Genomic DNA, 14,090 nt, shown 5'->3' on the forward strand with positions numbered 1-14,090 from the left:
CACTAAAGATTGGATAGTTGCACAAACAATACTCCAAGATTAACGTTTTATAGATATGAATATTAGTTGACAATAAAATTAGCTATGGAGAAATTTCAAGATATAATATAGAATTTAAGAATTGAAGGGAGTGTTACAATGTGATAGTTTATTCCATAACTAAAATTAGTAATTGATTATTTAAGTATTTTATAGAAGTGGAAAAATACCAAGAATATTAGTTTATAATATTCCTAATGTGTAATGTTAGCCAAATCCTTAAAATAATCACAACAAATCTACATGTTGAGGTAAATATAATAGTTTTAACATTATGTAATCATGTGATCAATTGATCAAAAAATAAAGTGATTAGTAAATAGTCAATTATTGTAGCATTTCTAGCAATTTGAGGAAAAAGCTATGTTTAATATTTTTGTATATTATGTGTTTGATTTATCTATATCCACCTACAAAAATGGTAGAAAAGATAGAATATTTGAGAAGAATTGATGTTGTAATAAGATCTAGAATTTAATCATTGTAGGCAAGGGAAACTCCTTAATAGATTGTAGTAAGTGAAATTAAAGGAGAATGAGAAGATCATAATTTAGATTGGAGAAAATTGAAAAGATATCATGGAATAAATAATTAGAGATTGACATGATAAGGATATGGATATTGTATGAATATCTGAAGATCAGAGAGATCAGTTTCAAATCATATGATTTGGGTGAAATTACCTATAAACAAATGTATTATTCCTATAATGAGATGTATAGGGGTATTTTTGGGAAACCACTTTAAAAAGACATGGTTCAAAAGTGAATAGAAGAAGGAATCCATGACAGGATGTATGCAAATAAATCACTGATGATTGATAGATTGAACTGGTGGTATGTTTCACACATGTTTCAAAAGTTACCCAAACATATGTATTCATGTATTGGAAAAAGTGATCAAAGATTGTATTAATGTTGGAGTTAAGCAATTGATAATTCATTTTGACTCAAACAAATTCATTATCTTGAAATACATCATGTAATTTTAAAAATCACTTTTCTTTCACTATAGATAGTGATTTTGTAGGAAGCGTACTAATATTTTGCAGGTCCAAAAAGCTAATTGGAAAAAGAAATAGGAAAGGGTAATTTTAAATTTATAAGAAAACAATTGAGAAATGAAGGTGTTAAAGCATTTGTTATCAAAATTAATGGGGAGTGTCGATGAGAAAACACTTATATTGAGAGGGCATTGAATCAATATATGAGAATCTTCCATCTACTCGAATTTTAACAACCATTATTAACATCAATAAAAGCATTGGCAATAAACATACAAGATCCACACAATTCGAGAGGATGATCTACTAAGCATCCTAATCTAGATTCTGTACACCTAGGCTGAAAAAAACACCCCCTAGATAGTGGCACCTATCAATAGTGTTTGGTACTTTTAGACCTGGATTGCATACATAAGTTCCTCTTTTTATCACATTTCTATATTTGTCTTCTCTCCTAAATTATATTTATGTATGTTCTTATTTATGTTGTTTCTTGTCAAAATCCCTAGTTCTTCCATGATTTCTCATTCTATCTTATCCAATCATATCAAATAAAAAAGAGAAAAATAAACCATTGTGCCTTTCTCTCCCAAGAATCTTAAGTTGGGCTTAATTGGTTGTTCTCTAATGAAAGTTGATGTGAATGGGTCTATATCCTAGTTTGTATGTTTAAACTAGTGAACCCCATTCCCTCATACTTTACAAATGGCAATAAAATGAATCCTTGTTTAAACTATGTTACAAAATTTTGGAACTAAATTCATTGATTTTCTTTGCAAAATGATAAAAAAAAATAATCTTTATAAATACAAAGGTAAATAAATGTTAATGTATTTTCTTAGAAAGACCCATTCTTGTCTTTCTAAATAAGAACAAATATTTATAATAGGAAATTAATTAGCAAGATGGTGCCAAATTGCTTCTAATGTAAATATTGATATTCTTTGGAGCCACATCTCTTTGATAATATGTCTTTTGTAAATGACATGTCGCTTGTTCTTGTGGAATTACATCAAAACGGAGTTACTAATTTGGGAACTTCTAAATTAAAAAAGAATAGAGAAGAATGTGATAGAGTGCTTTATAAATTACCAATGAAAATGTTTCTAACATTCACCTCAACATTTGTTATCTTTTAAAATGGATTTAGCTAGTCAAATTTTAAGCTATCTGATATGACAATGATATGAGAATGATGTAGACTATTTTTTTATCAAGGTGAGTGGGATAAGGGCTCTCAACCCATACATTTCCAAGAAAAGTATATAAAATAAACCACAAGAGTCCTAGAAAATAGGCCAACAATCCAAACTAGAAACTATACATAATAATTACAGATATAGAGAGTATCACAGGAAACTAGCATAGTCCAAGAACAACTTAAGAAACATTAGATAGTATAACTAATAATCAAATAAAAAAGAGCAAACAAATAGATCCCATAGGACTCTAAAAGATTGAGTCCCAGTCTTTGACCATATTTTCTAGTGTCACCTCCCATCTAATAGCAGAAATTGTCTTTTTGTCTTTCCTCTAGTCTATTACTCTATCTTGCTTTTCTTTCTTTTTAGATCTTTCCTATATATTTTAACCGTCACTAAACCAAACATTGTCGTAGGAATGCGAACATTATTGGTCTTCACACAATACTCCATGGTCTTTGTAAGGGAAGTAATTTAATCTCTACTATTCGCACATCCCACACATTTCATGGAGTTTTATAAATTATTAGTTTTTGCATTAAGATTTTCTATGTTAGCGAATAAAATCTACTAGTTTGTATTTATGTTTGTCATCACTTTATCTTTAGGTTTTTCATCCCCCTTGGCCTTATAGTTTTTGAGGATATTTATACCTTCTAGGGCATAACCAAAGGGGGTATTATAAGAAGGGGAATGCGATAAAGAGTTATTAGGGGTTATGTCTACTAGTTCATCCACAATCTCTTCACTCTCTTCTTCTTTGGAAGAAGGGTCGGAATTCTCCTTTTTCTCTTCCTAAGGGTTTATTTTCTCAAAAGCTATTGAAATCTAGTCCACTATTGAAATTTTGGTAAGCCTCATAGATATCCTTTCTCTCAAAGAAATAGTAATCTCCAAATTAACATTATCTTTGTCCAAAATATCTATAGCTAGTGAATGAGGAATGCAAACCATAGAGCTACTTTCCACCATATTTTTCACTACCTTTCCTTTATTCAATTTTTTCGTTTTCTTTATAGTAGAGGAGTAGGAAATATCTTTTCCTATGTTTTAAGGGGTCAAGGATGGTTTATTGGGAGCCCAAATCAATAATTACAGGTGGCTCTTCATGTCATTGAGCCAGTTTTTTCTTTTTTAGGTTGGCATAGAAGGGACCTTTACATGAATTTGGCGTTGGAAGAGGCAAGGGTATCTTCTACAAAAGGCAATACATTTTTTGATATCCTTAATGCAAGGAGGGTTAGGGTGTTGGAAAAACATCAAGATTTTCTTCTTCGGGACATAGGCTTGAGTGGATGGGTATTATCCGAGCAATAATTATAAGGTGCATACATTAGCTCCTAGTGGAGCAGGGGATCCTTTAGTAGCACATTTTTGTAGGGAAGAATATAAAAAATAATGAATGCTAAGCGGTTGATTGCATCTTAGGTGTTTTAAGAGAGGAAAGTGGTATCCATGGACTATGATGATCCTACCTTTGAAAGTGAATGAATTATTTAGGTGGTAGCTCATGAATCCCCAAGGTGTTGGTAAATATTAATCACTATACACATTCTAGTCGCACGCAAGTCATTCACCATTATCTAGAAATAGTTTGATAAACACCTCATAGGAATGCTTCTGACTCAAAATTATATTGTAACATCCCCAACTTGCACCTTACCATCTTTCTAGCTATCCATAAACTATGAGGAAAGTTCATAATGTTTCTCTTTCATTCTATTGAAGAATGTAACTAAATAAATCCTCCAAAAAACTACCATACCTAAACATTTTTCTTGAGGGAAAAAAGGGTGTTGGGTTTAACTTGCAAACACTAGCCTTCTATTTTACAAAAATAGTAGCCACAAGATTGCTAACATGAACTAGAATAAAAAGAATAAATAATACTTTATCTGATACTTTCTAAGTTATCTTTGATATTGATTAAGTATTGCATTGTTAAAATGATGATTATATAACTGTAATGTGAGAAATAAATTCTGCATAAATCTATCATTTCCATCATTAAATTTTCCATCTTTCACCTTTCTTCGCAAATCTACTTTAATCCCATGAGGAGGCCTATGTACTTTTTTCCAAGCATGCAAATCAATAAATTTTTAAAAACCAATTTGAGGTAGGGATTAAAAAGGCCACCTTGAAATTATGGATAAATATAAATTGAGATTATTGAGATCCTTTCTCCTAACTCCCTTTTCAATATGATCTTTATTGAGTTTGAGGACATTCATATGAACCACAATAATAATTCCATAATCAACTAATCACGAGGCTGCATTCCAAAATTTATAGATGCACACCTTTCCATATAATAATTCTAATGGATATTGTACAAGACACAAAAATAGGCACAAGAATAGGCATTATTTGCAAAGACGAATCAACCACTTTTGGTGTGCAAAAAGTTAGGAGGATTAGAGTGGCAAGGGCTCTTATCTCGATATTTTTAGAGCTTTTTCGAAGATCGGGTCTGAATCTGTTTATATTTCTTGGATCCGAGTGCGTGCCTCAATTTGACAACTCTATCTCACTATTTCCATATTTTTACCTTCATTTTCAACACTTTTCCCTAATTTCAGCAATTCAACTCACAAAAGAGGGCAAATCAACTGACCTCCTTGAATCCAATTTGTATTTTCAGTCCTTATCATTACTGGTTTGTGACTAAAACTATTGGATTCAATCCTCTTTTGAATATAATGGTAAATTAGTGGCTTTCATACATGTAAGGTTGGAAACCCTAATTTCCCACCCATTATAGGTGCATTTTTTGGTGTCGATATATGGGATCTACCATCAACCCCTCTTTGCATATGATTTGTCCTAATAATTTTCCAAATAGCATTAAAAATATCGATTTCATTGCATTGAGTGATATCACCATTCTTTTACATCTATCTAACATCATCTAGAGTACTTCAATGTTATCTTTCAGCGGTCATTATATTATCCAATTTTCCATGAAAACTTCTAGTTGAATACTATGGGTGCATTCCTCAACCCAAAGGGAATTACTATATACATGTAGAACACACATTTTGTAGAAAAAATTGTGTTAGGTTGATCCTCTTTTTTGATATCTACCTAGTGGCATCCAGAAAACTCATCTATAAATAGTATACCTCCCCCATGACATTTAACTCCAAGATCTCCTTCGTAAATGGGGTGGGGAATGGGTCATGGATGCATGCTTTGTTCAACATTTGGAAATCCACACAAACCCTTATTTCTCGTCTTCTTATGTCAAATCATTATAGGGCTTATCTATTCTTAATCTTATACATCTTTAATGATTCTAGCATTCAACATCTTGTCCACCTAAATGCCTTCACCTACTTCTTCATATAGGGGTTGAGTCTACATGGTCTCTTCTAGACTGGTCTGGCTACATCTTTCAAGTGGATTTTCAATGTGCCTACTCTGATCTATTTCATCTCTTTGAAATTTATGGGAAACAAGTTTTGATATTTTGAGAGGCTTTCTTGTACTTGTTCTATTGTCGTTTCATCCCAATAGTCTCCCATTTTGATCAATTTAGGGTCTCCTTTTACTGCAATGTTTGTTTCATTTAGTTAACTAGATTGTTGTAATATTTTCTTTTATGCCTAGTACACTATTATATATCCCTTTCACCTTGCTCAATTTGGATCTCTAAATCCTTTCTTTCATCATCATTCTTCTAGGTTGTGCAACATTGTCTACTTGTAAATATTTGGGTTTCTAATCATTTTACATATTTGGAAATTCTTTGTGTTTTGGGGGTTGGAGATGGTAATATCCTTAATGCTTCACAATATAGTATGTGTCTTTATGTCTTCATGATAAAAGAAAATTCATGGAGAAAGTTTGGGGTTACCTCATCTCATATTTTGTTTTCTCTCCTCCATTCCTAATTGATTTACCATGTTTACACTAGTGGTGTCAATGTTCAATAAAAGAAGTAGATGTAAAGTCTATCGTCATATTTAGACCTTCCTTCCTAGCATTGAATACATGTGTCTAGGTTGTCTTTTGGTAGCATATATTTTCATATTTAGGGATGTTCTATAAAAAAAAAAATTCAGTAGGTACTTAGCTTTAATTGGGATCTTAAATTCTACCCAATGTCTAATAGACTTCTTTTGTGTGTTGAACCATCATGTGACATTGTAAATCAATGTATGTTTCTAAAAAAAATATATTAAATATAGATAAAAAAACATTACAAAAACCACCGAGTATTTATGAGGATCAATTTATCATAGGATGCATATAGACTTTGTTCACTAGAGAACTACATTAGATCCTAGATTACTAAATATACAAAATTTCAATAATTTTTATGTCAACAACTGAATATAAGAAACCATACAGAGACCAATACGATTAACCAACTCTACTCTCATTATATTTCTTCCACTCCCAATACCCCAAAGGAGAGGAGACCACAAAGATATCTTCATTGGATTTGACCTCCTCAGTGTCTGAATTCTTGTTGCAGTTGAAATAAATTCAAGCATGGGGGTGATCCTTCTTTTCTGCTACTCTGTTTATCTCAACTACCTCATTGTACTTCTTATGGTACTCCAAGAGATCCTTTTGAAAAGTGAGGTTGATTTTGCTCTTTTATGACCAAGTATGCCTATATCTAATGTCTTGTCTATTCACTGTTACTAATCCATCCCCTAGCAATTTGAGGAATTTCAAGTTGGATATTTCATGGTAACTATAACTTGCACAACAACATGAAGAATAGTAAGTCTTTTAGAAGGCTTAGTAAGCACCCTCCTATTCTTGTTAAATACCTCTCCATTCCTTGCCTTCCATGTAGTCCATATTATTTTAATAGAAAGATATAACTCGAGAAGATTGTAAATTTTTCCAATAGTTCAACATGTCTAGTAAGAATCTACATTGAAGAGTTTTGATTATTCAAATCCCAATTGTATAAGCCATTCAAAAATATATATTATATTTCCTTGAAAAAACAATTCAAAAAAGTTGTGCTTAATACATTCAAGTTTCTTCCAAATAGTGCAGAGTTCAATATCAATCAATATCAACATGTCGCACCTTGTATGGAAATCCTTGTAATAAGAACAACCACCTATAACAAGCATTTTTAGGCTCTAAACAATTGGACCATAGGAGTTTGAAATGTTTTTGCCATGTCTTACTGTCAATCTGAATATTCCAACATTTAAAATATAATCAAGAATATTAGATTTATTAGCTAATTAATTATAAACGTCTTCAGATCTTTAATCTTAATTAAGGGAAAGCCATCAATCCATCTAAACTCGTCATTGTATTGTTCCTTACTATCAAGATAAAAAGTAAAAATATTGCATGCTTCTCTTAACATAGAATGTGTTGTCTAATTGGTACCTAACATGGCCTCGTCGCTAGGACCCATCTTGCATTGTTAGCTTAAGTGCATTCCCCTAAGTTGCTCTTAAGGGGGAGTGTTGGTGTAATTATTTATTCATATAGGATATAATTATACCTTAATTAAGTTGACTTAGGTAAATGCACAACATCATAGTTTGCATATGAGACACTTAGGGATGTGCATACATTGGGAGTGTGTATGTAGGAGAAATTTCACCTTTTATGGTGTGATATTGTTGTTACTTTATCATATACACTTATTGTGGGATGATAATTCCACCTTCGATGGGTGATCCACATCATGCGTAATATTTTATTATTTCTGCTACCTACCTCTACCTATCCTTACCTATCCTTGCATCTCATTGAGACACATGTCATCTTTGTGTTCTCACTTGTCTCTTAGCCTTACCTTTATAAGCATGCTCATCTACATTGTATGTAACTTTTGATGATCCAACTGATCCGTATTTTGCATCTTGATTAGAATACTATTTATTCTTATCAAATATTTTCCCTCTCTTATTGTGCTATTCAATGTGCTCTTGATCTTGGCTATTTTCAACAAATTCTTACAAAAACACATTGGCTTGTCCAGTGACATAACATTGTGTGAAAGGTTGTGGTGATCCTATGACAATACAGGGTGTGTACATGATCTACGGACACATGGAAACTATTAGAGGGTGACCTTGATGAAAAATATTGATGGTATGTTGTGTTTTCGGATCATTGATGTAGTCAATTTGGTTCAAAGGGAGATTACTTCTACTTGTGATTGTTTCGATGAATAGTCTGACTACTCATCGTCTTGGTCTGGGCTATGCTAGAAATATATCAAATGATGTTGAGGATGGCAGTCATGATTCTATTGAAAACTTATGTTGACTTCATGGTTGTCTACATAATATGTTTGTGATCCAGATTGAATTTCGAGTTTTGTATACCAATATAAATTAAAAGGTTCTATTTTTGGGTCAATCTAAGGAGTTTGGTCCATACTGTTCCATGTGGTACGATTTTTGGTAATGACTAGAAGGTACACTTACATGGTGTGGCCATCTGCATGCTTCTTTTCCATTTCAGATTTGCATTGAAGATTATTATTAAGATTGACAATTATTTCTACAAGTTTTATCTAGTTTTAGTTAACATGTTGATGTTATAAGTAATGCAAACAATATATTGATTTTTGTAGACATTGTGCAAAAATATACAATCATCTAGGAGTGTAACTGAATAAAAGATGAAGGATGGTTTAGATGTGATTTAATCTATGAATTGCAATATGCATTCTGGTAGATGCAATTTTACGTCAATTCAATATTTTGATATTAAATTATTTCAAGACTATGTATCTTGCCATGGAGAAGTGATCTTTAGTTGTGGAAGTGTTTTTGTATCTTACCCTAAGGTTGTGCAGCTTATCTTGCAAGTTCAAAGTAATGAGCTTGTTGGCCTTTGGCCTAATCTTTGGAAACATTTGATATCTACATTGTGAGTAAGATTCTCACAGTGGCTTTTTCATGTTTGGTTTTTCCATTTAAGAAATTGTGTACATTTGTGGCTACTTTTGAAGTTTTAGTTATTTAATTTCATGCATATGGTGGATGAAATGAATATTGTACTAAAGTTTTAAATTCATCAATTTTTAAGTATATGCTAATTCAACCCCCTCTTAGCATTTGCTAGAGTTTAACAATTGGTATCAGAGAATGGTTCCTAATGTAATAGTTTAACCATTGAGGTAAATCCAAGATTTGAATACTATGTTTGAGTAAGATTTGAAAGATGTGGAAAACTATGGATCAAAGTGATTGAGAAGGTTTTATTGGTATGGATAGAGAATTAAGATCTACCCTGGTTGACTTGTATGAAAGTAGACAAAAACATAAGAAGGTAGTGGAAAATATCACCAACCTGAGGAACATTCTTCATAAAGGAAAAACGGGCATTGATGAGTTTGAGACAATGCTTGATTAGAAAAAAAAAGAATGCATGAATCTTGAAATGGAAGATACCAAACTAAAGAAGAAACTAAAAGATGCAAAGGAATATATTGAAAAAAATCTGAAAATTAGAGGTGGTAGTAAATTGCTTGATGTAATACTCAGTGCTCAAAAAAAGAATAAAGACAAAGGTGGACTTTTCTTTGAAAAGGGTAAAATCTCTAAGGCATCTGACAAAAAAGATAAGGAAAAAGAAGAGGTCAAGGATGAATTGAAGGATTCTAGTTATGATCAAAAAGATTTCATTTTGGTCTGGAACAAGAAGAACTTCAAGAGATCTCTTGTTCTTACCAAGTATTCCTCATCTTTTAATGGTAACTATTTTTCATGCAACAAATTTAGACATAGAGCTAGTGAATGTAAAAGTTGTATAAGAAATCAAACATCTACTGGTCAATACAACAATTACAATAAGTTTTGACATAAAGAAAATGAATGCAGAAGTAGAGTGAATTAGAATAGATATAAAAATACAAGTTATGGTAGGACTCATCAAAGATTCAATGGATATGGTTATAGTTGCAACAAATATGGAATAAGGCTACTTTGTGTAGGTATAACTTTAAAACAAGTGAGAGTGGAAATACTAGAATGAATCAAAATCGTCCATGAAGAGATTTGGTATGCTATAACCTATAACAAACTTGGACACTTTGTTAAATTCTACAAAGGAAGAAATGAGAAGTCTACTAGTCCAATAAAGAAGATTGATCTTAACGAAGAAAGGAAAAAGACGACGATGGAATGGGTGAAATAGAAAAGAGAAGACAACAGTTATGTATGTCGATGTTGGCAATTGACACTCATCCGATGATTTTGGGAGACTTTCAATGGTTGATTATTTGTTCAAGGTTGTCATTGATGGCAACTCTTCGTGATGATTTGATCTGGTAGTTGTGATCCAACTTATCCAGAATATGGAGGTAACCAGTAGACAGTTAACCGATGAAATAGGATATTTCAGTAATGCTTTGATCCAGAATGATCTCTGGTGATTACGATGTTTTTGGTGATTATTTTTGTGATCTTGATGATATGGAAGACCTTTAGGAAGCATGTGGTTATAATCTTTTTGTCAGGTGCTATGTTTTGTTCATGATTGAAGCCGACTTGAAGGAGATTGTTTTTGTGGTAAGACCGAATATATAAGATTATTTTAGCGATTGATTTTCGGTGTCTTGTATGTGTGGTGATCCGTTTTGGTGCGATTGAGTGTTGTTTCACATGCACATTTTTCTTTCAGACCAATCGGTAGCTGACAAAGATAGAGTATTTAGCAGAACAGAGACAGTCAGAGATTCAAAGCCTAACTAGAACTCATCTTTGCATAGTCAAATGTTGATAAAGAGTTCATTTCATTGTATTTACACATTGTAAACAAATTGTAAGTCAGTGAAACTTCCTTGAGGGTTGTAGCCCTCCGGGAAAATTTATTGAGCAATGAGCTCTAGGCAGTGAGCCTGAATGCAAGTGCATTCGTATCTATGTAATATTTATGTACTCTTGGCCATAGCATATGAATATTGTGGATTCCAGCCCCACCATGTTTTTTCTCTTTTTGGATTTGCACGTAACAATTCTGGTGTTGTGGATTTGTGTTTTTATTGTTACATGTTTATGTTCTTATCTATCATGCATTGTTAACCGGTGGATAAAGAATAAGTTTGTTGTTTCAATTTCTGGTAGATCACTGATACGTGCGCCGTGCCCCCCCCCCCCCCGGCGTCTTAGTGATCTTTGATTATAACAGTGGATGGATTTGTACCTTTAGTTGGTGTTGGTTGATTCATCAAAAAGCTAGGTAGAAGTGTATGTTCTAAGGGGGAGTAGTGAATTAAAATACCTTGTACCACCTCATTCAACATGATAGAGATTAGGAATGGATTTTTAGAGGGTTTCAGATTGTTCAGTTGGTCCAGAGTATTTGTTGTTTTCTAAGAAATAGAGTATCATCTTTTTGCTAAAGTGCAATCGATTCAGTGAAACCCTACGTAGGTAAAATTGACAAATATAAATGTCTCTTTTTGGGTTCCTTATGAACACCAACAAATTTGAGGAGTGGTTGGATGCAAAAAAGGTGATCAGCTCAAGCATAAAATGTTGCTACAATTAAACAGATGTATTTCTAGGTCTTTTTCATTTTAAAAATGGCAAATATTGTAAGCAGTATGGATGAATCTCAACCAGTCTTCATGAAACACCCATTCAAACCATCAAATGAAGACCCTATTGGCAATTTCTCTCTGGTTCTCACCAATGTTATTTATAAGGATAATATTCACTATTACATTCATGTTTTATTGGATGTATATGATCATGAAAAAATCAATAGTTTTAGAAGAATTCATCTGCCTGGTGGCATGTTGAGACTCCAACTTGGATTTGGAAACCTAGGGCATATAATGTTAGATACTTGGAGTAATTTTTCTGTTTTTTCAGAAGAAGGATTGATAAGGGTAGAATTAATAAGAATTCATGGAAATTTCTTATGGTTGGATCAATCATATTTGATTTCAAAAGATGCTCTATGAGATGTAATTGGTCTATACAAAGGCTCTAGTTATGAAAACTATAAAGAATGAAAAGGTCACAAGGCTTATTGGGGTTGTGTCTAACGAGAGGGCTCTTTGAATTGGCAAAATAAATTATCTTGGTGTGAGGTTTGATAGTATGGAAACTTCATACAAAATTTACTTTAGAAACATGGAGGGTTCTACCTTTTCTATGATTGTGTACATTCCTTATCAAATGGCGAAGGAGAAAAGGGAGTGTGACTTGTGTGAACTCTTGAGAGTTCAGTTGATGGAGAATCTACAAATGATAAAGGATGGGAAGTACCCCTTCCAATATGGGTTTCTCATTGTTTTTTTGATATTTTATTTCTTAATGTATTATTTGGATAGAAAAAAGTTGTATGGAGAAGAGGCAAGATTGTTGGTGCTTATATTAAAGAATATTTGGATAACTTGAATGACAATAGTGAGGTTTGTTGTAAGTTCTTCAATAATCTCCAAAAGAAGTTGATTATCAAAAATACGATTACTCTGAAGATTGTGGATTTGTATAGAGAAGAGATTACTTTCATGGTGGATAAGGACAACTATTGTATGGATGTAGTAGTACAACATTGGTCTCCAATATTTCCTATGAGGTATCTGAAAGTGAGTGCATGAGACTCGCAAAGAAAATTCTCAAGTTGCCTATGGATTCAAGTGAAGAAAGGTGTGGGACATTTGATGAATTAATGAGTGGTGATATAAATATTAGAGATTTGGGACAAGAAGGTGAATTAAGTATGTCGTTGAGTGGACATAGTTCAAAGGTGAAAAGAACTAGGAAACCATCCTTCTCTCCTACAAAAACATCTAGCTTTTCTCCCAAAATGATGAAATCTTAACATGAGCCTTTTGTTGAGAATAATAGAATAGAAACCATAGTTGTGGAAAGTGATGAAGAGGCATCGAAGAAGGATGATGAACAAAAAGATTTTATAGAATTTGAGGAAGAAGAAATGGTATGTTTCACCTCATCTCATGGTGAAGATTCCCTTGAAGCGAACATGGTATTAGATATGTTTGAATACCCTAGATGATCTAAAGAATATAGGTGGTTTATTTCTTGGAGTGCCCTCCTATGATCAAGAGATTATTGAACAAGATTTGAATATTTATTTGATCTAAAACAAATTGGTTCCTCATTATGTTGTTGATCTACTTTCAAATATTTTACTATAAATTCTTGATGAACGAACGTTTTTGGAAGGTATTGGTGATAGAGATTCTGAAGAAAATGTGCCTTCTACATAAGAATGTATGTAGGGCAAGTTGTCGGGGAAATGTAGAATGGCACATCAAAGGCTAAGGGGTTGCCTAGAAATAATTTTCGAACATGCATTGATGATGTTGCTTGGTTATATCAATATTGTCTAAGATGGCTAGTCGTCACTAAGAAGTTCAAGGAAGAAATTGACTCAATTGAGTTTCACCTTACTTAGTTAGCCAGCTCATAGAATGTGTATGAAGACAATGATGTTGAGTCAGGTCCAAGGTTGGTAAGCTTCATTCACAGTTATTTCTTCAGCAAGGACAAAGAGATGAGTCTACGAGTTTATTTTTCCTTGTCGATTTTCATTAGAGATTATTATTAAGATCGATAATTGCTTCTACACGTTTCATCTACTCTTCGCCAACCTATTAGTGTTCTAAGTATTGCAGATAGTATATAAAGGACATAATCATTGTAAAGATTGATTTTTGTAGACATTGTGTGAAGATATACAGTGATCTAAGAGTGGAACTAAATAGAAGATGAAGGATGGTTCATATGTACTTTAATTTGTGAGCTATAATCTACATTCTGATAGATGCAATATTTTGTCAATTCAATCTTTCGAAATTTATTATTTGGAGACTGTGTATCTTTCCTTGATGAATTCATCTTCATTTCTGCAATCCTTTTTGTATG

At 32.6% G+C, this 14,090-nt stretch overlaps 2 protein-coding genes across 10 annotated transcripts in view; one reads left to right on the forward strand and one right to left on the reverse strand.

Annotated features, from left to right (window-relative positions):
- LOC131037773 (uncharacterized) overlaps positions 1-14,090 on the reverse strand; it is a 51,252-nt gene that overhangs the window by 16,825 nt on the left and 20,337 nt on the right. Inside the window, exon 4 of one of the 9 annotated variants that reach the window (XR_009372268.1) lies at positions 1,975-6,952. The exons of the other annotated variants lie outside the window; for them this stretch is intronic. The gene's annotated coding sequence lies outside the window, so the exon portion shown is untranslated. Of the gene's footprint in view, positions 1-1,974; positions 6,953-14,090 lie in introns of those variants that run through there. 9 annotated transcript variants of the gene reach the window in all.
- Positions 1-14,090, forward strand: part of LOC131037772 (putative disease resistance protein At5g47280) — a 43,619-nt gene that overhangs the window by 9,017 nt on the left and 20,512 nt on the right. The window lies entirely within an intron of this gene.

The sequence above is a fragment of the Cryptomeria japonica genome, chromosome 4, assembly GCF_030272615.1.
Source record: "Cryptomeria japonica chromosome 4, Sugi_1.0, whole genome shotgun sequence".
Taxonomy (NCBI): Eukaryota; Viridiplantae; Streptophyta; class Pinopsida; order Cupressales; family Cupressaceae; genus Cryptomeria; species Cryptomeria japonica.